General features: G+C 39.5%; 1 protein-coding gene across 2 annotated transcripts in view; it reads left to right on the top strand.

Annotated features, from left to right (window-relative positions):
• Positions 1 to 27047, top strand: part of CCHR14.PART0H10orf95 (chromosome chr14.part0 C10orf95 homolog) — a 499460-nt gene that overhangs the window by 373844 nt on the left and 98569 nt on the right. The window lies entirely within an intron of this gene.

The raw sequence follows: 27047 nt of genomic DNA, 5'->3' as shown, positions 1-27047 counted from the left end.
TTTATGGAAGAGGATGCAGTTACTAAGGGCTGGAGTGTTATTTGGGTTCTTTAGGATTTTATTAGCCAATATTAGAAAGTTGTACTTGATGAGATTGGGAAATTCCAACCATCCGAGCTGTTTGAGGCTAATGCAGTGATGGAATTAAATTGATGACATCTCAAATTTTGTGACCTATTTGAATGAGTCCACCCAATTTTTGACCTTTATGTGTTGCGGTAGTATTGTCGCCTCATAGCAAGACGTTGTTCCGTTCGATTCTCAGCTAGAGTGTCTTCTGTGTGGAGGCATACGTGAATGGGGCATGCCTTCGTTGAAGGTTGTGCATCAGGGCTGGTAACCTGGTATGTAAAAATCCACTGCCAATCATTAGCGGACTGGAGTTCTGCTGTGGCGACCCCTAACTGGGAAAAGCCGAAAGAAGACATACAGTTTAGGTGTAGAGAGCATCACATATTTGATGTAGAATTATATAAAGTCAAGAATGCTACATTATTCAAAGCCAAGATCCACAGGAAATCTACTTATTCCAACTCATTCCTTCACTTCACCAGCAGTCACCCTTACCAACAGAAGAGATCTCTTGTGAAGGGACAGTTGGTGAGAGCGGCCCGTATGATGTCTGTTGAAAAGGAATTTCGGATTGAATGTCAAGTATTGTATGATATGTTTTTAAAATGAGGTTATCCCTCACAATTACTTGATGAACTATTGTTTGAGGTACAATATGAAAGAGTTAATTGTGACTTTATCCCCATTTTAGCTCCTAGATCTGACTCAAACAGCCTACCGACATTTAGTGCAGAACAGTCACATTTAGCAAGGTCAAATCCACTTAACGTCGCTTTCATTACATCATTTACTCTTGATGCCCCTATCATACGGCAGATTATTTTCAAGAATTGGAATTTATTATTATCAGATGAGGACCTGGCCCCTATAGTTAAGTCAGGTCCTTGGATTACATATAGAAGAGGACCCAATCTTAAAAATCTATTGGAGAGGGTTATGACCCTACAGTGAGAACCACTGGTATGTATAAATGTGAAAGTTGCTCATACTGCAGATTCATGGAAGTTGGCAATGCATTTACTGTTAGAGGTAGAAAGTACTGCATTAATAAGAGATTTAATTGTGCATCCAAGAGAGTGGTCTATTTAGCCACCTGTAAACTCTGCCCTTGTTTTTATGTCGGTAAGATGGACCGCTGGTTCAAGGACAGGGTTTACGAGCATATATACAGTATCAGGAAACTAAAGGTGGAGAACGTTTTGGCTAAGCATATCCAGGAACAGGCACAACATAGTTTGTGTTTTAGAATTATAGACCAGATAGAGTATAACCCTAGGGGAGGACCATTTACTTTAATGTTAGAAATTCTTGAACTGCTATGGCAAATTAAATTGAATGCCTATAGTTCACCAGGTTTGAATTATATGAGTTCTTTAGCCTGTGTTTTAAAGTTTAGGAGCCTACAAAGATAACTGGCTCCATGTTTTTCAAATATTACTAGTGAAAGAATGAATTTCCTCTTTGTTATTTTAGTTAATTTTGTCCAGTATAACTGGTTTATTCTATATTTTTGTTACTTTAAAAGCTGTCTTTGTAGAAATGCTACATTTTGTGTATATTTTAAAATTTGTCCAAGATTGCTGTATTGTCTGTGTTATTTGATGTATGTCTTTTTAATATTTAATTAACTCAATCACGTGATTTAAATTAATTGTATATATGCCACTGACTTGATAAGTTTCTTTGTCTGAGGAAGTTTTGCTCATTGGAGTAAGATGAAAGCGCTTACTTTACTGTTTTTGGCATCATTAAACCTGTTTTGTGGAATTCATTGCAGCCAGCGGTCATTATTTTATTTTACTTTGAAGTGTTCATTTTTTATTAGTTTGTTTTGAGAAACGTATCTTGACATTTGTTGTAAAACTACTGTTAGATCACCAGAGAAGGAATCCATTTGAAGTCACCACAACCACGCTGTAGTATAACCAATAACTACTTTAATTTCTAGCTGTTGCTAAAATTAAAGTTTAATGTTCAAGTGGTTACTGTGTGCTAGTCTTTTTTATGCACACAATACTGCAGTGAACCAGGGCATTTGGCTCAACTCACCATGTGTGGTGGTGGGGTGCCTGACCTCCACTCAGTACAGGATACCTGTTATGGATACCACTGAGACAAACCAGTAGTAGTTTTCATTCTCTGTTAACATCATATCCAGGCTGGGGGGTGCCTACATTTAACGGCAGCCAGAACTGCTTGTGCTCTGTTTTTGGCCTTGTCCTGGAAGTTTTCCACCACATGTTTGCATTTCTTCACTGAATGGCCATGACTACTAACCGCGTTCAAATCTGTAGTAACTTCTAACAAGTGCCTCTGCATCTGCTCATGATTCCTATCTTGTCCCATCAGAAATGGAATATGCCACATGATGGCCTCCAGGAGACCCTGTCTCTTGCACTGTGAAATATATTTTCATTTTCTTAGCAGTCATTACAAATCAACATATATAAATCATGCAGCTGACATGTATTGTGCAACTATGTAGTGCCACAGGCTGCCTAGAAAACAGTAGAGCTTACATTCTAGTTTTGCCTGGCAGTCTATACTAAAAGGAAACTGCTGCATTCTAAATTACCCAGGCAGGGCAAGTTCCAATGTGGATAAGTGCAAGTATGCTACTGGAATTTAAATACAATCTGGTGTGCATGCATACACAATGAGAAATAGGGTGCAAAAATTGTTATAACAAACAAAATGTGCATGGTTCACAGAAAACAGAGGTTCATAGGTAGTTACTAGGCATACATTTTGTTTTAACAACACATATTACCTGCAAGTTAAAGGCACTGCAATGGGTGCAGCATATGCACCATCATATGCCATCATCTACATGGATTACTTTGAGAAAAAATACATTTATTCTACTAATTTTTTCAAGAAAAAGTAATCCTGTATAAACGTTTTATAGATGATTTGATTTTTATTTGCAGGGGAGATATTTGTGAATTTATGGATTTTTTTGAAGTACTTAACCAAAATGAACATAACTTAGAATTTTCTTATGAAATTAAGATAAATAAGATCAACTTTTTAGATCTAGTTTTGTTTGAGAAGGAAAATAAAATTGAGTTTAAACCATTTAGGAAGGAAACCTCAGTAAATATGTTCTTACATGCCACTAGTATGCATCCTCAGCATTTAATAAAGGCCCTACCGTTTGGGGAATTTAAAAGAATTCGGGATCATACCAGTGTTAAGGAAGATATAGATGAAGAACTAGATATAGTACTGAATAGACTACTGGAAAGAGGATATGAATATAATCAACTAATAGAATGTAGGGATAGTGTGATCAAAAATTAGAAGTTATGTACCTACCATAACGTTCCATGTTAGTTGTCTTCTCTCGCCTTCTTTCTTGCTGGATGGGTTCGGAGCCGATCCTCGGCACCGACTCGGCACTTGCTTTAGCTCGAGAACTCCTTTTACCAGCTCGAGGCAACCCTATATCCCATGATGCAAGGCGGAACTACCTCAGATCTCGTTTGGCAGCTAACTGACCCTGCTAAAGACTATCCTAACATAATTAGGAACCATGGTTCCTAAAAGAAGTCCTCATAACAATGCTCCAGAGGAAGCAATCTAATAGGAACTCTCCAAGATTTGTCCAGGCCAGAAGGGAAGGAGGGAGGGATGCAAGAAAGAAGGCGAGAGAAGACAACTAACATGGAACGTTATGGTAGGTACATAACTTCTAAATGTTAAGTTGTCAATCTCGCCTTCATTCTTGCTGGATGGGACCGCGTCCTAGCACCTGTATCCCGGGTGGCTCAATGGAACAGACTCTTGAGAACTGTGGAACCAAAACTGGCCCTATCTCTGGAGGCCAAATCCAACTTGTAATGAGACACAAAGGTATGAGGCATGGCCCAAGTAGCTGCTGCACAAATAGTGTCAATGGGAAGTCTATCCTGAAAGGCTACAGAAGTGGATAGACTCCTGGTCGAATGTGCTTTTGGCTTAGAAGATAGTTGTTTGCCCTTAGAGAGTACACATAGGAAATGGTGGAAGTCAACCATCTAGATAAGGTCACTTTAGAAACTGGAAGACCTAACCTGTTTTCTGCATAGGAGACAAACAATTGGTCTGATTTTCTAATTTGTTTAGTCCTATGCAAGTAGTACCTGAGCTGACGATGAACATCCAAAAAGTGCAGCTTCTGTTCAGCTCTGTCAGAATAGTTAGGAAATAAAACTGGTAGATCAATAGATTGGTTAATATTGGTTTGAGATACAACCTTGGGAAGAAAGGAAGGGTTAGTTCTAAGCGAAACCCTATCCTTATGAAAACCAGATAAAGGTGAACGAATACAGAGGGCCTGAATCTCAGAAACTCTTCTTGCAGAAGTAACAGCCAGTAAAAATATAGTTTTCCACATCAATAACTTTAAAGAACACGTAGCAGACGGTTCGAAAGGAGGTAGAATTAGGGATGCCAACATTAAGTTTAGATCCCATTGCGGAGGAGGATGTTTCACAGGCGGTTTTAGGAGAAAAACTCCTCTTAAAAAGGCCTTGCATAACCTATGAGACATGATGTTATTGTCATGCAAGCCAACATGATACTTGGAAATAGCAGCCAGTTGTACTTTGACTGTAGATGACGAAGATCCTAAATGAAAAACCTCCGCCAGGAAATCCAAAACAGAATGTACAGGAGCGGTAAAAGGATCAATATTTCTGGCGTTTGCCCAAATTGAAAAACGTCGCCACTTGCTAGCATAAATAGTTCTAGTGGACGACTTTAAAGAAGACACTAAAATGTCTCTGACTGAGTCAGAAATCATTGGTAGCCAGGCTAGGGAAGGAAGTGGAGCAACCAAGCAGTGAGGTTGAGAGAATGAATGGCCCGGTGCTGCTGACCCGACTGGTGGATCAAAAGATCCGGAACTGGGTCCAGATGCCAGGGCTGCACCAGAAGATGATGATGTAGAGACGGAAACCAAATTTGTCGAGGCCAATATGGAGCAATGAGGATCAATTTGGCTCTCAAAATGGTGGCTTTCTGAATGACTTGAGGAATCAATGGAAAGGGAGGAAAAGCATAAAGAAGTCCCCGAGGCCAATCCTGGGTTAGAGAGTCTCTCAAGGGTTGGCCTGGAAGGGGAAATAGTGTGAAGTAATCTGGGCACTTGCTGTTTTGAGGGGTAGTGAAAAGATCGCAACAAGGGGTGCCCCACTTCAGAAAAATCTGATCTACTACAGATTGATTGAGAGACCACTCGTGAGGCATCAGAATAGATCTGCTTAGCCTGTCCGCCAATAGGTTGGACCTGCCGGGGATGTGCGTTGCTATCAGAAACCGCTGAGAAGAGATCGCCCATTGCCAAAGTCTGAGAGCTTCTCGACATAAGGGATAAGACCTGGTTCCGCCCTGTTTGTTGATGTACCAGACCACGGACATGTTGTCCGTCTGTACTGCAATAGTCCCCGTGGGAAGAAAGTCGTCGAGGGCTTGCAACGTTAAAAGCACTGCTCTCATCTCCAGGACATTTATGTGCAGATGGTATTCTATGGGTTGCCACGTCCCGTGGACCATCCTGCCCTGATAATGCCCCCCCCACCCGATCAGGGAGGCATCTATGGTGACTGTGGCAACTGGAGGAGGGGGAACAAAGGGTCGGCCCTGATGAAGAAGAGGGGAAGATATCCACCATCGTAGATGAGCCCTGCACGACTGTGTTACCAAGATTTCATGTCTCATAGGCAGATCGTGGTACGACCACTGCGTGAATAACATCCACTGCAGGAGACGCATGTGGAAGCGAGCCAGTGGAAGAAGAACAATGGCCGCAGCCATTAGGCCTAGAACTTTCAAGACAAACCTGGCTTTGATCTTGTTGCTTAGTAACAGAAGCTGAACAAATTTCTGGATGTCCAGAATCCTTTGATCTGTTAGCCTGGCTAACATTTTGACGGTATTTAACTCTGCCTATAAAGGTGATAGATTGGCAAGGCAGCAGAGAGGATTTTTCGAAATGTACCGAAATTCCCAGTTTCTTGCAAAGCTGTAGGGTGTAGTCTCTGGACCGAAGAAGCTGATGCTTGGTGGTGGCGGAGAGGAGCCAGTCGTCCAAATAAGGAAACACCTGGAATCCTCGACGTCTCAGGTGAGCTGTGACCACTGCCATGCATTTGGTGAACACTCTGGGGGCTGAAGTGAGGCCAAAGGGCAGTGCTCTGAATTGGTAATGACTGGCTCCCAGCCGAAAGCGGAGAAACCTTCTGGAGTGTCTGTGAATCTTTATGTGATAGTACGCATCCTGAAGGTCTATAGAGCACATCCAGTTGTCCTTGCCCAGAAAGGGCAGAATGGATTGCAGCGTGACCATCCGGAATCTTGCCTTCTTGACAGACTTGTTTAGTCTGCTTAGGTCTAGTATCGGTCTCCAATCTCCCGTCCTTTTGGAGACCAAAAAGAATCTTGAGTAGAAGCCGGATCCTACTTGGTCTGCCGGTACTGTCTGGATGGCTCTTTTTTCCAGGAGTTTTGAAACCTCCTGTCTTGCCAAATCCCTTTGACCGGGTGAGATGTCTGGAAGGGATTGTAGAGGTACGGGAAACCTTTCAAAGGGGATTTTGTAACCCTCGGATATGATCGACTGTACCCACTTCTCTTGGGATAGGGATTGCCAGGCTACTGGGTACAGTGAAATTCTTCCCCCGACTGCCTCCAAGGGTGGACAGTCGGGCAACACCTCAGGGATGCTGAAAGGGCTTCTCAGGAAGAGATTCCCTGTTGCCCTGGTTCTGAGGACCCCCCTGCCTCTAGGGCGGTGTCTATTATTGTTACCCCCTCTGCCTCTAGGGGTAAACTGACCATGTGTGTCCGGTGTAGCTCCTTGGGCTTTTCGGAACCACATCTTCCCCCCCTTCTGACCCTTGGGATAAGGTCTAGAAGGAGTGGAAAACTGGACTCCAACGGCAGAAAGAGTTTTACCGTCCTGCTCACATCTGGTCAAAGTATCCTTCACCTGAGGTCCGAACAAAGCCGAACCATCAAAGGGGGTGTTGGTGAAGGACGCCTTAAAGGGTCCATAAAATTACACAGCCGCATCCAGGCTTGGCGTCTAAGAGCAACACCTGTGCCTGCGGCCCTGCTCGCTCCATCGGCCGCATAAGATATGAGCCGCATGGAGGAGTTAGATATGGAATTCAGGATAGCCAGCTGTGAGGCAATCTTTTCCTGAGCCCCAGCAGCAGAAGGATCCTGGACTACTTCTCCCAGTTCCTTGAGAATATCTCGTTGAAGCCTGGTGAAGTGACAAAGGTAATTCAGCGAACGCATAGCAAAGGTCGCTGAAGAAAACATCCGCTTTCCATACCTGTCCATGGTCCTAGAATCCTTATTAGGAGGATGGACAGGTACTGAAGGATCCGCCAGTTCCTTCTTAGTGGCCGCCACCACCATAGCATCCACAGAGACACCTTTGGAAAGGAACTGCTTATCCGAAGGGGCCGTGATGAACTTGGATGGTCTCCTGGGGACAGGTTCCACAGAATCTGGGGCCCACGCCTTCCGAGCCACTACCTGCATGAGTGGGTCAAAGGCGGAGACACCCAGGAGGTGGAGGGTCGGGATCCAAAAGCCTCCAGGTATACCGACTCATCCTCGGAGGGGTCAATGGAGGCCAATTCCCCTCTGTTTGAGGAGCTCAAGGATGTCTGAAAAGGAGACATCCTCAGAGGGGACCGGGGAACCCTCCGACTCATCTAAGTCGGTATCAGATGTAGTAGACTCGGGGGAGTCTGTGTGTTTCCTCTTACACATCCTCTTCCGAGGGGGTTCCCCTGCAGGATCAGGAGACACCTCGGAAGAGGAGGAAATTCCCAGTGGGGAAACCTGGGGCGATGGATCCCTGGGCCTGAGAGCGAGAGGCTGGGAAGAGGCATCTGCAGGCACTGATGAGGGAGGAGCTAGAGGGACGGACTGCTGACCTGGCTCTGAGGCCAGGACACTCCTCATCACCTCAAAGGCTCCTCTCCCCGGGAGACCAGAACACACCCGCTCCGAAGAGACAGGAATGGTCGGCTCCAAAGAGAGAGAAGGCTCCAAGGCCGATGTCGGTGCCGAGCTTACCAGAGCCAAAGCCCCGAGAGGGAGAGCGGGGTCGGACAAGGGTCCGATGCCACTAGCCCCCTCGGAGCCGACAGTGGAAACCCGACGACCGGATCCTTCCAAGGAAGGTCTCAAGGAAGAGATCGGAGCCGAGGATGATGGAGCCGAAGGATGTATCGGCTCCGGCATCGAAGCAGTCGCTGTCCCAAGAAGCTCCAGCTCTGAACTCTGGTGTGGAGTCGGAGGAGGAAGCTCAATGATAGGGGTTATAGCCGCAGTCTGCTGAGACGGGCTATGGAGCATTTGGGCCAGTGCCTGAGACTTCAACAGCCTGCTTACCACCCTCTCCAAGTCGTGGTCAGACAGCCTGGAAGATCTTGAAGACCGGCTCTGATGGCTCCGCTCCGATAAAAGAGGAGACCCCGGAGCCAAGTGAATACCCATAATAGAAGGGGACCGGGATCTCTTACGGGTCGAAACCATCGGAGCCGAAGTCCCTTGAACTCCAGATGGAGCCGAGGATATCTCGGCTCCGATGCTGGATAAAGTGTCGGCTCCAGCCGGAGCCGACAAGGCCACCGTAGTCAGGGTATCGGAGCCGGCCGGCACCGAACCCACTACTTTGGAAGAAACAGTATCGACTCCAGCCGGAGCCGATGTCGGCTCCGACGGAGCTGAAGCCACCGGAGGAGGCTTGGACACTGTAGCCTGAGCCTTCGGTGGCTTATGAGGTTTTCCTGACTTCGGAGGAGAACCTTCAGGTTTAAGTAAACCTCGGAGGATAAGTTTGTTCCTCCTTTCCTGCAGGACTCTCTGGCTAAAAGCATGACACAACGCACAGGAGTCCTGCAGGTGCAAAGGCCCCAGGCAATACACACAAGAAGTGTGACCGTCTGTCAGGGACATTTTCTGACAGCACTGGTCACACTTCTTAAAGCCTGAGACCTTGCCTTCTCTAGACATCCTAACAAGGATACCACAAACAGTCCCCACAAAAACACAACTTAATCCCTACACAAACACACAGGAAGGGATAACCAAGGGGGAACTAGGCCTGACTAAACTACTGTAACTTAAAACTTATAAAAGTTTACAAAAGGGCTGAAAAAGAGGGAAAGGGTGGGCTGTAACTAGATTACAGACTAAACTGACACTCAAAAAGAGAAATAAACTCCTAACTACACTTTTCTTATTTTACTAAGAAAAAACTCACCTCAGCTGGCAAAGGAGACCTCTTTCGCTAAGCGGCAAACGAGATCTGAGGTAGTTCCGCCTTGCATCATGGGATATAGGGTTGCCTCGAGCTGGTAAAAGGAGTTCTCGAGCTAAAGCAAGTGCCGAGTCGGAGCCGAGGATCGGCTCCGAATCCATCCAGCAAGAATGAAGGCGAGATTGACAACTTAACATCATAAGATTAGTTGGTAGAAGGGAAAACATCATATCATATCCTAGTAAAAGGGAAACTAGTGCAAAGAACAATGTTGAGAAAGTGTTCTTTATAACTAAATTTTCCCCTTTTTCTAATATATTAGTCTCATTAGTTAGAAAATTCTGGTACTTAATTTGTGAAGATGATAACATTGGTGAATTGTTCCCTAACCAAGTGAATTTTTCTTTTAAAAGGGGAAAGAATATAAGAGAAATCTTGAATAATAATTTTGTACAGCAAATTAACTTCATCCCCAGGAGGAAGGGCACTTTTGGTTGTGGTTCGTGTAGTATATGTAATAGAGCTATTAATATTGACACTATTAATAACATACACCACACTTATTCACATTTCTTTAATTGTAAGTCTACTAGTGTGGTGTATATAATAGGTTGTTCATGTAAAGATATTTGGTATGTAGGACAAACTAAAAGGATGATCAAAACTAGAGTCTTAGAACATCTTAAGGACATAAGAAATCTTAATGTTATAAGTCCTGTTGCTAAGCATTTTGTGGAGAGTCATGATGGTTGCAGTAATAGCCTGAGGTTTAGTGTATTGGGGAAACCCTTTATTCGTAAGGGAGATGATGTAGTAGGTAAACTTTTGGAATTGGAAACAAGGATGATACTAAAATATAAAACTTTGAAACCATTTGGTCTCAATCAGGAGCTGGGCCTTTAATTATACTCTATGAGAGTATTTTTTTGCACATATTGTTCATATTGTTATTTAAACTTTAGTAATTTTAGGAATGATAAACTAACACTATACAATAAATTTACATTTATTAATGTGTATTAATTTGATAGTAAATTACATGGGAGAATAATATTCTATTTTGCATGAAAGTATATTCTGGTATAATAATTTTTATATGTCTAATTAATTTATGAATTTATATGTGTTTGTTGATCTATTGAAAGTGTATTAATTGGTTGAAAATAGTTTATATTAATGAAAATAAGTATATGTTATTATTAACTTATTTTTCATCTATTTATTTGTATTTGAAGGTTAAATGAAGAAAAAATATAAAAATTGGGGAAAAAAATATAAAAGTTGGTTATTAATAATGTGTATAAACTATTATAAGTATATGTTATGGTTCATTTATTTTTGATACAAAGATCACTTTAAATCTTGGAACTCAATTATACTAATTGCTAATTAAGCAATTAGTTAGAATATAAATAGAGTTCATATTGAAAGTTGTAATGTGATCCTTTGAAGGCGAATGGCCGAGGTACCAGATCGTTGAATAAAGAACGTTGGTGGAATTTGACTGTTGGTGTGTTGTTGGACAGATTTATTTGGTTTTGTATGTTTTTGCAGTTACTAGGCATACAGTCCAGGAGACCACTGAGGAACTTAGCCCAGATTCCCAATTGCCATAAACCACTGTCTGGTTAACTGACTTGCTCAAGGTCACACAGTAGGCAAATGATGGCTGATGGAATCTAATCCTGTACCATAGGAAGTAGAATGTTAACATCTCATAACCTTAATCCTCTGCGCTAACTGGTGACACTCATGCACTATGTTGTAAGTGTGCAGAGCTGTGTATAAGCTGTACCACAGCTATATAATACATTAAATACAGAGGCTATAGTAAACAAAGGAGCAGGAGGACAGAGTACATATGAACTAAACTGCATAACTAACATATGCAGTGACCAGTGATTATCCAGCATCCAGATCTCTGCATGTGAGTACCCATCATTCTACATTGTGACAACAGCAGCACATAGACCAGTCCATTCACCAATGTGGAATGATTGCAAGGTGTGGCTATTTGTGAGGCACATTTCTGCAGTACATGTCAGCCTCTTTGGTAATGTTCCCATGCCCAAGAAGGGTCACAGGCCAATGTATGACTGGTCATCAAGTGACAGCTCAGTCATAATATGGGAATTCCCAGATCAGGTGAGCCCAAATATAAGAGTGTTTAATGGTGCATGAATACAAGAATCCCCCATGTCCCCAGGTTAGTAAAGTAAACTAATGCCATTGTATTTCTATGCCATATGGGCTTTTTAGAAAGTGCTTGATGTGCTGTGTACCTTTTGGTCTACAGACGCCACTGATCACATTCTGATTTAGAAGCCTACCAAGAGTGGAAGCTGTGCTTCACCAATTGTCATAATATATATTAGTTGTGTTCATGGTGCGCAGTTGTCATGGCAAACTGTTGATGCAGTATTGCACTACAGACCATACTGTAAGATGTGGCTAGATAAGGTGTTATGCAGTGGGCTAGTCTGCATCTCTGTGGTCATTGCAGTTTGCTAAGGTAGGCAGTTAATGCATCTTTGTGGCCCTTACTGACTTCTAAGTTATATTGTTAATGCACCTTTGTGGCCATTGCTGTTTGCTAGGACTTACAATTAGTGCACCTCTGTGGCTAATGCTATTAGCTACAGTAACTTCTTAACATGTATTAGAACTTTTAGAATTGTTATCTGTATACACTGTTCCTGAATAGTCTTGGAGATTTAGGCTGCTGTTGTACATGAAGTGACATATCTGGGCTTGTTTTAGACTATCCAGCACTACCAGGGTACCACCAGCAGCAGGATCACATGCAGGAATCCAACCATGTAGGTGTGCACTGAGCTGTCTATCCCATTCTGAATTACTTGAGCCATGTGGAGTATTTCTTGTTGGACATATGGAAGCATTTGTCAGGTTCAAGACTTCATTGGGACAATATTGTGGGGTATCCAGTGCCTACGGAAAGTCTGAAATGTGCTGGCAATAAACTGTAACAGGTTTTTGGGATATCTGCTGGGGACACTACACACTTGCAAACATTATCATGGATTATGCTGCATATCATGATGGGCAGCCTCAACAATGGCAGCCTGTGCCATGGCCTATCTAGACACACAATCTCTCACTGCTTCATGTCTAGGGGTGCCTATACCTAGCCATATGTCTCCTGAGATGTGGCCCAAAAGGAGGACTTCCTATGGTCCCACAGATGGCAGCTTGCCCTTTTGCAGCAGGCTGTACAGTTTGGTGCTGCATGTCCACAGCTTCTGCAGAGCATGTGAGAGTCATCCACTCTCAGAGGTTATGACAAAGGTCAGAGCTTTCATTTATTTTCTTGTATGTACTATGCATAGTTTTAATGTTGCATATCATTTGGCCACATTGACTAATGCTGATGTGACACACCTCAACCTCATGTACAAATGGAAAAACAGGATGATGATATTATCCTGATGTCTGTCATGTCTGTTGTATTGTATATATTATACATTTCCTAGGTGTTGCTGCATTTGTGTAATTATATCTATTTATTGAATATATCTTATATTTAAAACATTCACATATGTGTTAAGTGTGGTCTAGCCCCCTCTTTACATAGATGATATGAGTGTTAAATACAAGTTACCTGAGGTAGCACTGTAATAGAAGTGCACCTATACTACAGTTCAGAACAGTCAGTTATTTCAGTGCATTGCTGTGAACAATTCCCATCTGCTCTGGTGTGTTATGGCCTTGTTGTAGTACATCATCTATGGTATTATAGGTTGGTGCACTATTAATAAACATACATATGTGCACAACTGCATACCAGTTTACCCTTCATGAATCATTTATGTGTGCAGTATTATGCATAATTTCACTTCTATACATGAAGGCATCCTGTGTTTATGAATCCCAGATCCCTCTTTGGCAAAGTGTAAGAAGACACAAGGGACTTTTTATTCCTAGTGCTTCACAAATAAGTATTGCCCAGAGGAATATAAATGGGCATGGTCAGTTTTAAGTTAAAGTTATGATGAAAATGGTAAGAACTGTGAGCCAGAAATTACCTTTTTGGCTAGTAAAAAAAGAATTCAGTAAGAAGCATGGTAGAACAGAAAATGGATATTTTAAATGTGCAACAAGCATGATGCATCAGATACTTCTATTTTTACAATTCCAATATTGTTATATTCCATGGGGTTGTTTTTCTTCAGTGATATGTGTCCCTCATATCTTAGCTATCCCATGGTTACCCCAGGGACACAGCCCCATGCCCTAGTCCTTCTAAAGCTTTTAGTTGTAATGCATCAGACCTCAACTACAGATAAAGGAAACAGCAGCCACTGCACCTTCCACTGAACCATGCCCCAGTCCTACTACTGCCATTTGGTCTGCAGTGGCTAGACCACATTTAGTGATGAAGGAACATGAGTGCCACCATATCAACCTGAGGATGTGTGCCTATTTTTTAACTCACTGCAGACCTACCCTACTGGGTGCTGGTGTCATCCTGAGACTAAGCCTGTCATCTATCTCTATTAGTTGACCCTCATTTATAACCCTAACCTCTTAGGATAACAGAAGTGGAACACTCCACCAGGTAAGTTTCCATCCCACTAGGACAGGCATATATCTATCCTTCCAGCCTGAGTCATCTAGTTTTCAAGCCACTAGTTGAACTTGGGTCACCTTGGCTGCAGTCAGGGCTTTATCCCACTGCATCACCAATGCACATTAGATACATTTAGTGATTTGTACTTGTGTTTCTTAGCTAAATGGTGCAGAGGGATGAAGCCTTAAATACAACCTGGATGTGTCAAGTTTAGCTAGCAGATTAAGAGTAGTAGAGGAATTTGACAGGGAGAGATGGAATTCAGCAGCTGATAGTAGTGGTGGTGCTTTTTGTCCCACAGCTAAGACTGCACCTAATTTGTGACTTGGAACCAGGTTTTAGCACTAGGAACACACAGACACCAAATGCCTAAAAATGAGTGCATAGAATTCTACCCTCACAGACACATGTTAAAGTCCTAGCATTGTACTATTCCTGCCAGCTACCACACAGTTCAGATAAATGATGTTTACGGAAAGTCTGTCTTTATATGTGTGCGTTACAGAAGTTAAATTCGTAATTGATAACTATTATGTTAGTGCAATGATGCTCAATATGGGGGGGGGGGTGGGGGTCAGGAGAATAAATCTTAGTGACCTATTATCTTTTTTTGTCAAATCATATATATAGTGTTTTGATTAGAAACTCGGGCTGTAACAGGCAGAGTATACTCTAACCTTGCAGAAGCACATTAATAGCAATGACCAGACTTGCTACAGTAAAAAAAAAACAAGATGCAGAAGATTCTATGGGCTGTTTTAATTTGGGTTAGTACTTTCTGAGATTGAGCTTTGATATATCAGAGGAAAGACACAAGTCTCATCTCAGGTTAGGCCAAAATACCGTTACTGGATTTCTATTGGTAACTTCTGCCCAGTGAGGACTAAAAGGGAACCTCATGAGTTGTTGGCTAGTCATTGCAAAGTACATAGAAACATTAGTGTATCCTTTTGTAGCCAATTCCATAAATCAGTTCTGAAGGCTGAATAAATATGTTTAGCAGATCTGTTTGTTTTGGTAATGAGTATGTCATAATTAGCTTACTGTAGACAGTTTAGGATAGGTGATTCCCAAGGGAGCTCTTTGAAAAACAGTGAGAATAGTAATGACCCTAGGATAGAACCTTGATGGATTCCTATAATTAGGGAATAAGAGTTAATATGCAAACTTTCTTTTTTTTTTGCAGCAGTAAATGTTCTGTTAGCTAGGCAGCCAGTAAGCCAATAACAGATTTCAGCTGAAAATCCACAGAGTTGAAATTTTTATGGGAATTAAGTAGATCAGTTGTCTTAAATGTTCTTTTCAAGGTGACAAAAATAGCACCAGTTGGATAGCCTTTTCAATGTTAGTATTTCATTTGTGAGGTGGCTGATGGCTGTTGATGTACTGTATTTGGCCGGAAACTGTATTGTCTATGTATAAGAATGGCATATTTCTGATTATACAATGACCCCCCATTAATATTCCAAAACATGCATGCCGATTGGCCAGTGTGCCCGTTGTAAATCACAGAATATACCGACGGAAAAAGGTCCGGTCGCCCAAACATTTTTCCATTGGTATAAAGTATCCAAAACATCTTTTTTTAATTAGAAAAAAAAAAAGGAGCAATGGAGACTTTCTTTCCCCGTTGCTTCCGTTTCAAAGCACTGATGTACTGGGTATGCGTGGGAACGCAAGTCCCATACACATGCGCAGTACATCAACACAACGAATGAGTAATACCACCACCAGCGGAAGAACAGTAATGCACCATTATACAAAGACATTGTTTAAGAAAAGTAAGTATTTTTTTTTCTTAAATAATGTCATTGTAATAATAGCAATAACCGACTCCGTGGTTGTGGTATATTGAAATTTACCCACAGTTGGCTTTATTTAATCACTCAGGCTACGCCCTCGTGATTAAACCATGCCAACTGTGGGTAAATCTTCAATATACCACACCACCTCATCGGTTATTGCTTAAATATACTCTAGTATTTTTATGTATATCAGTTTTTTTTCTAGAATTTTGCTAGGAGATCAAGCTTAGCAATAGGCCTGTAATCATTTTGAGTCTTAAGTATAGGTATTTGGGGTAAGAGATGAATAATGGCATGCTTAAAGGTTTATGATATGGTCTGTGCAGTGAATGCTAGGTTGAAAATAAGTTCATTGGTGTATATAATATATCACTGCCAAGTTTCATCATGAGGGATGAAAAAGGTACAAGCTAGAGTCATAGCGACTCTGTAGTTCATAGCTTTTTTACTTTTTTATTTTTAATTATTTGGTAATACTATTAAAGTAAAAGGGTGGACATGGAATTAAATGGTATAAAGGTATATCTGTGGAAGGCTCAGGAGCATAAGTAACCATGGAAACAGGTTGAGTGCAGGGGGGAGTAGCCATGGTACAACAAATGTCAAGGCAACAGTTAGTTCCAAAACTGTCCAATAATTCCATTTTGCTTGGTAAAAGTCAAGAATCAAAGTCAATAGCATGCATATGAGTTCCTGTAGAGTCTTTCCCCACTGGAGTCCTTCACAGATAGATATCCATCTTTTTAAATAGGCCACAGCAATTCTTCCTTATAACAGCATAACGCACAGAAGAAATTTTGCTGTCAATAATTCCCCCTTTATGAGAGGCCATCTACTCTTGTTTGATAGGGATACAGCCTTCTTTTATATGCCATTTAATTACATATCTAGTTATTTTAAATGAACCATGTAGGAAATGTCACTCTCTAATACAAAAAGAATAGAAAATATATGGAAGTCACTGAAGTAAAAGTAAAGGAACTGATAAACCAGTGGAAGAAGAAAGTCATTGAGCTGCCTTTTATGGAAATGGTCTGGAAGAAATAAAAACACCTCTACCTGTTTTTTAACTGAACAGACTATATACTCTGTTTTGATTCTCTGTACTGATGAAAGTGTTCCAGCTTAACAGATTGTAAGATAAGTAATGGAAATGTTAAGAAAGCCCCCCACCCCCCAAACCTATATATATATATATATATATATATATATATATATATATATATATATATATATATATATATTTACCAACTCTGAGATCACCTTAACTCAAAGAAAAGGGAAAAAGGGAATATTCCAAGAAACAGCATCTTAGATTTGGTATATACAAGTCCAGTCTTTCAGCCATTCAGTCTCCACATTTCTGGACTCGCTGTAGTGAGTCCTGACATCTGAAATGGTTACCATTATAATTACATAATAATTAATAATTATATACATTTGTCACCTCACGGTAAGACGCTGTCCGGTTCGATTCTCAGCTAGAGCGTCTTCTGCGTGGAGACATGCATGAATGGGCATACCTTCGTTGAAGGTTGTGCGTCAGGGCTGGTAACTCGGCATGTAAAAATCAACTACCAATCATTAGCGGACCGGAGGTCCGCTGTGGCAACCCCTAACCGGGAAAAGCCAAAAGACACAAACAAAGCTTATTAATTAATTACTTATATATATATATATATATATATATATATATATATATATATATATGTGTGTGTGTGTGTGTGTGTGTGTGTGTGTGTATGGGTCTACTTTTATTAGTCGAAGTTACATTACTTCGACTAACAAAAGTACGAACTGACTTCTGTGAAAGTGCACTTCAGCAAAAGTGCACTTTTGCGAAAGCCGATTCACCGAAGTATGATACAGTAGGTATAAGGAAAAATATCCTTTTCTCCACTGTAGTGCGATCTTGGAGTTGGTATATTTAAGTAGCAGGGGTGTGGGGGCACAGCCCCCCACATGGGGGTGCAGAGGGGCATAGCCCCCTTCAAAACAATGTTTTTTGTTTATAGTGAAAAGTTACAGTGAAGTAAATGTACCATTCACCGTAGAGTGTAACGATATGCTAGGGTGCATGGCATGGGTGACTGACGTCACCTTCTGCTACGTCGAATACATTGAACAATGGGTGTCGATGTATTCAGTTTTGATTTGGCTGCTCTATCGATGATCCGTATTCAGCATTTCAGGTCGACATTTTGATCAGTCGACCAATGCAGTTTCGGACATACGATAGTAAACCTAGATATATATATATATATATATATATACACACACACACACACACACACACACACACACACACACACACACACAACTGCTTTTGTTTAAAATAGTGGTAGATGCAATGTATATCTTGAAGAAGAGTTTCACTTCTTACACAACATTAAAATAAAATGGTGTAAGAAGTAAATCAGGTCTAACAACTCAGAATATCTTCATTTGCACCTTCTGTTTTTCAACTCTGCTAATAAATATTACTTGTTTATATTTGCATTAATAATTCCAAAGCCATGCGACATAGAAGGTATCATAATATTTAATCTTAAAGAATACATGACGGCAAAAAAAACTGTATTGATATTTGACCTCTGTCAATGAGGATTGTTAAGGTAATAACTTCATTTTTTAAAGACTCAAGCAACACCCACTGGGAGTTAAAGGTACAGACTCAAAAGAGCTGTACTGGAGGGAATGAATGAGTTAACAGAAATGAATTTATTCAACCATGGTGAAATTTTGGCAACCATCTCCAGCTGCCAGAATAGTTCTCTTCTGTCAAGTAAGAGTTCAATGACTCCTCACTATTTCTGGTAACATCACCTGCTCCAATACACAAAAAAGAAACTTTCTAAAACTTGACTACTGTGTGGAATTCTTATACAAAGAATTATAATTAGTTTTTTTTTTGATGGTATAAACATAATCTTGAATCCATTGTTGCAGTTTTCTGGTTGTTCTTTCTGCATAAAAGGCTGTGCAAGAACTATAAGCAGCTAACATGTATTACAGTCTTTATGTTGCATGTAAAGCACTTCCTGGCCTCATCACATTCTGTTGGTCACATCCCTGTAGCTTGCACAAAACCCACATAAAAAGGTGCATTTTCCTGTCTAAGTCACCCTTATCATACTTTTTTTTTTGGTCTGTTTACTAAAAATATGGTCCATACTCAAGCACATTTCCCAATGTTAACGGCAGAGCCATCTGTACTAAAACAGATTCCGATACTTTGGGACATGTTGTTTGTGTGTTCTTCAGCATCTTCAGCTTGCCTTACTATAATTACACCTTCTGCCACAGGTTTGTGCCAAGTGCTTCTTTCATTCTTCACAGTTTGAATAATCTCATTGACAGTCTGCCTGATACTCCACTTCAACAAACATACCTTTCAAGCCGTTTGTCAGTTTAGAAATACTAAGAACGTGGTTTTTCACCATACGCATTTTCAGTAACTTTGAGTATGCAGTGGTCATCTGCATAAGCATTACTGCATACTGTTTTTTCTGTATAGTTTTCTACACAGTCTTTCCTCATTTTCTTTCTTAAAGACCCCAGGTCTAAACACTGACATCACCTTGCAGTAAGTCTCAAAAAAAAAAAAAAAAAAAAAAAAAAAAAAAGAAAGTTGCTTTGTTTAGTTATTCCAAGAATCCTGCAAGGCTATTTACAGCACATTATCTACAACAAAAACAAGTTATCAATAAAACACAAATAGCATGTTGTATGTTTTTCAAAGATAGAACTAGTAATGAAATTGTCTTCCCATTTCCCCATAAACACATTTGCAAAAATGGAAATCACTGCCACTCCCAAATGGCAACTCCTGAAATGTGGTGGTAGAACTTTATGTTAATAAAGAACATATTCTGTAAAATCAACTCCAGTAGTTTTCTTTTTTCAAAAGCTTCATTAGAAGGCACATTTGCCTTTTCTGTGATGAATGAATGAAAACCATGTCTTGATGTACTACTGAGTAAAGGGCATGCCACGCAGTATGTTGTTAACAGTGTACCCTCACTGATTTAACAAACCTTAAATATGGGAACAAAGTCATAAGAATCTTTAATGTAAAATCTCACAAAACTCATGCAGAGGTTAGCTTTCTGTCTACTAGAATGGCCAGCAATTCAGTATATGATCCAGTAGCTGAGACAGTTGGCCCAAAGTGAGTGCTTCTTTAATTTTTTTAACATTTTTTGCAGTTTATACAGGAATCGAAAGTTTACTCACCGGGCAGAAATAAAAAAATGTTTTGCCCTATAAAGCCTTTGGTTAGTAAATCCAGTAACACTTCATAGGTAAGTACTAGGCTATCAGTCAGTAGACTATTACAAACCTACCAATAACTGCAGTTAGACTGAAGCTCTGTACCACCTTGTATTTGTGAGGTAAAGTCTTTAGCCCTCCCCTTATCATCTGCTGTGTTAATCATATTCAAATTCACTAACCTATAGCAATTTTCATCTGTTAAAAGTTCATAATTAACAATGCACACCATTTATTTGCATGCACATAATGTCAAATGAGGTCAGCCATCAGCTAAAAGCATTTCTCCCCATTGATGTCAGTTTAAAACAGTTTCTTTCTTCAGGCTTCCTTTCTCACAGAGTGATTCAAATGTTGTTGTTGTTGTTGTTGGGTGTAAATCTGGACTGTAAGAGTTTTTTCATTTTTTTGTTATTGTGTTGACACTATCACTCCTTGAATTCATGTTCTTGTAAGGCAGATGAACTGCTTTGTATACAGTTTTTAAGAAAAAATATCACTATTCTTACCCGATGCTTAGGTATAAAATTAAAACCCTCTACAACAAAGTTCAAAAGATTGTCGTGCACTGTGGAGTCACATCTATCATACAAATTTGGGAAATAGTACAATATTTCACTGTGGATAACAAATGCTAATACATAACAGACACTGGACTTGTATTGCTGTACAATGCCTTTACAATAAGAAATGAAACATTTTCATGGAGTGAAAGGTACGCTGACTAAACAAACTAATAAATCTGTAAAAATACTGTACATAGAGAATCATGAAATGATAGCAATATACCATTCCAGGGAGGTGATGGTACAAATATTTACTTATGGAGTAGTGATGTTAGCTGGCAGCCTTCAGAATTATGACCAAACCATTTCACCCCTGTGAAAATCTAATATAACCATTCCCCACTGTGGAGTTTTATTGCTTACAATTTCAGTTATGTTGTCACGAGTCTGGAATGCAGTATGCAGTTAAATTCTCAATTGTTTTTATAGCTATAGCTACTGTTTTCATACAGCTCATTCGTGTGTGTGTGTGTGTGTGTGTGTGTGTGTGTGTGTGTGTGTGTGTGAGCATAAGTATGTGCATGTGCACACATAACTGTGTGATACCGTTTTTAGTATGTTTGTGCCTCATTACTCAAAAAGACTCTCCACAGAAAACCTGACTGCTAATGGTAAAATAAGCATCTACTCAATATCGGTAAATGATAAGAACAGACAGTACACATGATCTTAGTCAAAAGGCTGAGAAGCGCAGGTAATTTATAAGTGCATCAAATTCAGCAATAACAATAATAAAAAAGAAAATAAAGAGAAATGAATCAGCTCTGTGTGCACTCATCACATACAGCAGATTATGTCCTTACAGTTGGCAGATTATCTCCTTACAGTTGGCTTCATGACAAAGAGGAATAAATGCCCTGAATGTGACTGTCTTGGCTCCCAGACAAACCACATTTAGTTAGTGTCTCAGGCAGTGCAGCAGCTGAAAAAGGGATGGTGCAAGTGACTTGCCTCATCCTGGGGGGAGGTGACACTCCAGAAGGTGGGAGCACACATTTATTTGGGAAGTATTACCAGCCCAGTGGTGGTCTGGGTGCACATACCAACTACTAGGAAAGTGGATTAGGCATTATTGCAAATGTCCCTCATCTCTATGTCATGCATGACACAGCCTTGTTGACAGGGTGCTATGTGTATGTCTGTGGTCTGGAGACCAAATACATTCCATAGCATTCTGTTCTGAAACATTTAGATGTCGCTGGTCTTGGGGGTGATAAGCTAGACCCAAAGGCTACTGGGAGGAAGATATACCCCACCCCTGGAAGAATGTGAGATTTGAGGCAGAGCACAGCATGAACTACCTTCATGCTTGCCAGAGTGATGGCTTCCACCAAACAGCTTCCATCTTATCCAGCAGAAAAGTTACCACTGGACAGGGAATGAATGGGCTCAAGAATGATAAGTGCTAGGTTGATGGCTGGCAAGCAAGGAGGCAAAAAGCATATAAAGAAGGTTTCCTTACACATTTCTCTTTTAAGTAACAAACATAAACATTTTAAAAAGACAGTATAGCAAGACAGATTGGTCTGTTTAATGTGCACAAGTGTTATTCAGCTTGGACAATGGACCCATTTAAGTGGATTGCCCCTCTCATTCTGTCTTTCTGAGCACCATAGGCAGATTACAAAATATAGAGAATATATGATATTTTGCATAATACAAGTTGTGCTGAAGCCTCACTATCCATGAAGCTGAAAGGCTTAAATATTAAGTACTCATTAGTGCCTATAGAATCTTCAGTCAAACATGCCATACCATGCTTTATAGTATATAATTGCTAGGGATTGTTTGTTTTTTTTATTACAGTGACTATAAAAATAAAAAGGAACTCCTGTGTAGTTTGGACAGGCTGCAATGTATTTATATAGCCAGAAACAGCTGCCATGAATGAATCACCCCTACCTTTTATTTATTTTGTATGAAGTTTTAATCGGTGTAGCACCAGTTGCTCAGTTACGTTTTGTTTGTTTTTAAACACAAGTACTCCTAAATGACAAGAGTCCCATCATGAAGTGAATGCTAATATCTGACAGTGAATGAAGGTAAGATTGAAGTTGAACATGTCTTTATTTACTTGGATTTTAATGATAGATACCTTACCTAACACAGGCTTTTCCAATGGCATACACTGAGTAAATAATAGGGAGACTTTAATGGAAGTAAAACAGAGTGTAAGTAAGTTCAGTAAATATAACAACAGAACAAAATACATGCTAAACCTAGAATATGTCTACTGTTTTAAACTGTAGGTTAAACATCAAACTATATATTGTGTTTCTTCAGGAAATTCCTGAAAGCGATCACATGCCAACACATGAAAAGAGACTGCTAATAACTTGAGGAGAATTGCCATTCATATGGTGTAATAGCTTTTTCATAAGGCACAATTCTGTAGTGTTTCATTTTTAAAGCAAAAGAGGTAATTTTATGATTCTAAACTCATGTAGTATAGTGCCATATTTTCAGAAAACTCTTGTTTCTGGTATGACAGACTAAAATGAATGGGGCTTGGCTTAAAGCTCATTATACAACAGTCTTAGGTGTGCATAGAATGCAGCTTTACATCATTTCTCTAATAAAAGTAGAGGGTTGGCATAATGGTTAAGGTGATTACCTTACAGACACAAGAGATACAGGGTTTGATTCGTACCCTTGAGAAAAAATGACTAGGCTTAAAATGTTTTGCAAAACAGCTGACCTAGTACTTACCCATGTAAGTAAATTTCAGTTTTACTTAGAGAAATATATAACTGATAATCTCACTACCAAGTATATAATTCCTAAATTGTTATCATCTTCTTCTGTAAGCACATATTAAATAAGCAACAAACTGAAAATGAAAAAAAAAACACCAAATGCTAGCCTAGTATTTAAATATAAATTAAATGACCGGCCAGCATTAAGCATAATACTAACATGTTGTAATATTTATAATGTCCTTTAGTGAACTTCATAGTCCACCGTTCTTTCCATTATCACATTTTTCTCAAAAAATCCTTCTAACTGTAAAGTAGTAACAAAGCTATAACAGCCACAACAATACTAAGCATTAGTAACACATTAAATGAATAGAAAACCCATACATCTCAGAAATACTAAAATTAAATAAAGAAAGCATTCATATAGCTCACTGATAGTAGCCTAATGGTTAAGTTCCTTGTCCTGATTTCTGTATTTGCATAGCTCTGTAGTTCGGTACTGAATCTAAACTGACTGGATACTACCTTATTTAGTTTTTAAACAGACTAAGGTAAAATGCATTCAAAACTTCTAACCATCTCTGGAGAGTGGCAGGTGATGTAATTAGTGTTGCTGCCTCATAGTTCTCAGTTTTCTGATTAATTTTCCAGCTGAGGTGGTTTCTGTGTTGAGTTTGTGAATCATCTCTGTGTTTACCTGTGTTTTCACCATAGGTTTCAGTTTCTCCATATATCCTGAAGACATATAGGCTGGGCAAGTGAACCAGAAATGCTCAATGTTTTGTGTGTGTGTGTGTGTGTGTGTGTGTGTGTGTGTGTGTGTGTGTGTGTGTGTGTGTGTGTGTGTGTGTGTGTGTGTGTATCTTTTTGTCATAGGATGGACTGACATCCCAACCTCCTGCTTTCCTCTCTTTGTTTGCTGAGATAGGCTATAGCAACCAATGACAAAGAACTGGGTGAAAGAGCTATTGAAAAATTAATAAGGAAAACTCTGTTATCACTGCAATTCTAAATACAATGCAGAGCATGTAAAATATGGGCAACAATGAAAAACACTGGTCCTTGGTAGTTATTTGTGTAGCTGTCAAAATGTTAGATCATCAGAGTAGATTGGTGCCTGCTGTGTTATTCTGACAACTTCCTTACAGAAGGAAAAGCAGTTTCCTTGTAAAAGTATACATACATAATCAATGTGACAGGAGTTGGGTAACTAGTGGAGTGGGCTTTTCTATTAATTCCATTTGTATGTGAAACCACACACCCACATCCCTTAACCTCCCACTATGCATCTTTTACAATAAAACTTCCTAGAAGCAGAGGGTAAGGGGATGGCATCTCCCCTTACAAATAATTATCAAGTACTTGCAATCTGGTTAACTAACTAGCTAGCTATATATCTATAAGTCTTACCAAATTTACGTATCACTCTATCTACCTGAATGGATATCTGTATGTTTGCCAGTCTGTCTATCTACCTATATATCTTCGGAAATAAGCAACAGATAACTTTGATTGCTCACATAATTATGTCACTTGCTATTCTGAATCAACACGTTGTAAAAGGTCCAGTGTTGTCCATTACAGCCAAATTGTGTGGCATGTAAAAGCTGTAAAAAATTAACACATGCCTTGTAAAACACCGAAACACTTATGTTTCTTTTTTGTCTGTCATTGCAATGTGCATTTTGAGGAAGAGTTTCACTTCTTGCACAGCCTTTGTTTTGTCAGTGACACATAGGTAACATACATTCATACTCAAATGGGTGTATCAGATCAATGTGATTGTTTGCATAGTTACTAATATTCAAAATATTTCTTTGATTTAGCCACCCTCCCATTATTTTAGTCTCTGTCCACTAAATGGTTGAGAGGTATGTATGAATTTAAATTCACATGACCTTGAAAACAAATAAAAACAACATTTGAACTCAGATTAGTGCATGAGGCTAATTGCCCCTCATCCCTTCACTTATTATAATCACCTCCAAGGTCACTGCAATTTGATGAAAAAAGACTTTCCTCTGCAATGGCCTCATTCAAAATTAGTATAATCGTGGGAATTCTTGAGATTGTGCAGTGAAAGGAAGATGTGTTTCCCAGATGGTCTAATCTAATCATTTTTTGTCAATATAAATACGTTAAGCTGGAAACAAATAATGTTTTCTGTTGTACTGCCATTTTATTAACATTACTAATGTCAACACTGGAAAAAAACTTAAAAGCAAAAAAAAACACCAATGAAAAGGGCAGCAGAAACATTGAAGAATTAGTGTAAAAGTCTTTATTAACTGCTTTCGTCCACAAGACTTCTTCAGAAACATTTATCTTCAAATAAGTCAAGCTTATATACATTCAAACACCCAATAAAATGTAATAATCAAGTAAACAATTAAGCAATTAAAATAATTAGTTAAAGCCATAAAATACATATAGCCTGTAAAAACTATAGCATCATTTATTTACCTGTAATCTTCTGTCTCATAAAAAGCACTTCATGTTAATCATATAATTTCAACCAGGGTGTCTGTCAGATTCAAGTTTAATTTGTAATTTGGCTTCTTTCATTTCAACCCTGTTTTTGTAGTTGCTTCCCCTTAAATCCAATGAGACTTGTTCTAGTACTGAAAATAAAAAAAAAAAAAATTGTATTTTTTACAAACTTTAGAATGATTGAACAAAGCATTTCTTTCATTATTCACCTTGACAGAATATAAGTGTTCTAGTGGTCATTCCTATATAAAAAGCATTGCACCCAGAACACAGACTAATATAAACTAACCCCTTTGACTTACAATTAAATCTCCCAAGAACTGCAATACTATGTTGAACATGATCTAGTGAAATATAAGGTCCTACACACCGAAAAAACCCACACATATATTCTTTTATTTTTATCTGTTGATGGTGAAAGAATTTTAGTACCATCTTTATATAACATAAACTTGAAACGTTATTTTATTTTTAATTATTTATTGACATTCGTTAACCGGGTTAGTCCAACTGAGCTAGGGGCCCATTTTCAGTGGAGACCTAAGGAGAAAAGCTCCAGAAGAATTATATATTTTTACAATAAAAATCAAATCAAAAATTAAAACAACCATGAAACATAATAAGAAAATCAACAGTTAGAGAATATCTGTACATAGAGTAGGTTAAATAACAACTGACAGGTCTAGAGAATATCACACATGAAGTACATACAAACAGATAAACCATTCAATCAAAAAATATATATACAAAAGATATATAAAAAATATATATGAATATATATGCTATGGAAGTAAGGGGAGAGGGAGGTATAAAGGTATATGAGGCAAGTACAAGGAAGTAAAGAGTAGAACAGGGAAAAGGAGTTAAAGCTGAGAAGAGAAGAGGCTAGATCAAGTGGGGTTAGACAACGACAGGACCATGTACTCTGAAGAAAAACTTTAAGTTCTTTTTTGAACAGGTGTTTTTGATGAATGCTTCTTATGTTTTGAGGCAGTGAGTTTCAAGCATGTGCAACAAAGTATGTGTAGAGAGACTTTCCTATATTTTTATTGGGTTTATATACGTCAAGGAGGATTTTGCTGGAAGTACAAAGATGATGATGGGGGTTATAGTAGGACACTAGACTGGAGATGGAAGGCAGGAAGAGGGGTCATTCAGGATAGACTGTGTAATGTGAAGCTGGAGTAGAAGTAGTTATTTAGAGAATTCTGGCCATTAGAGTAATTTAAGGGTGAGATAGTGGTGGGATTTATAGGGGAGATTAGAGGCAAACCTGGCTATTCTGTG

Source organism: Protopterus annectens, chromosome 14.part0, assembly GCF_019279795.1.
Source record: "Protopterus annectens isolate FY-2018-M chromosome 14.part0, PAN1.0, whole genome shotgun sequence".
NCBI lineage: Eukaryota > Metazoa > Chordata > Ceratodontiformes > Protopteridae > Protopterus > Protopterus annectens.
Note: the sequence above shows the minus strand (reverse complement) of the source record. Positions and strands in the feature narration are given on the sequence as shown.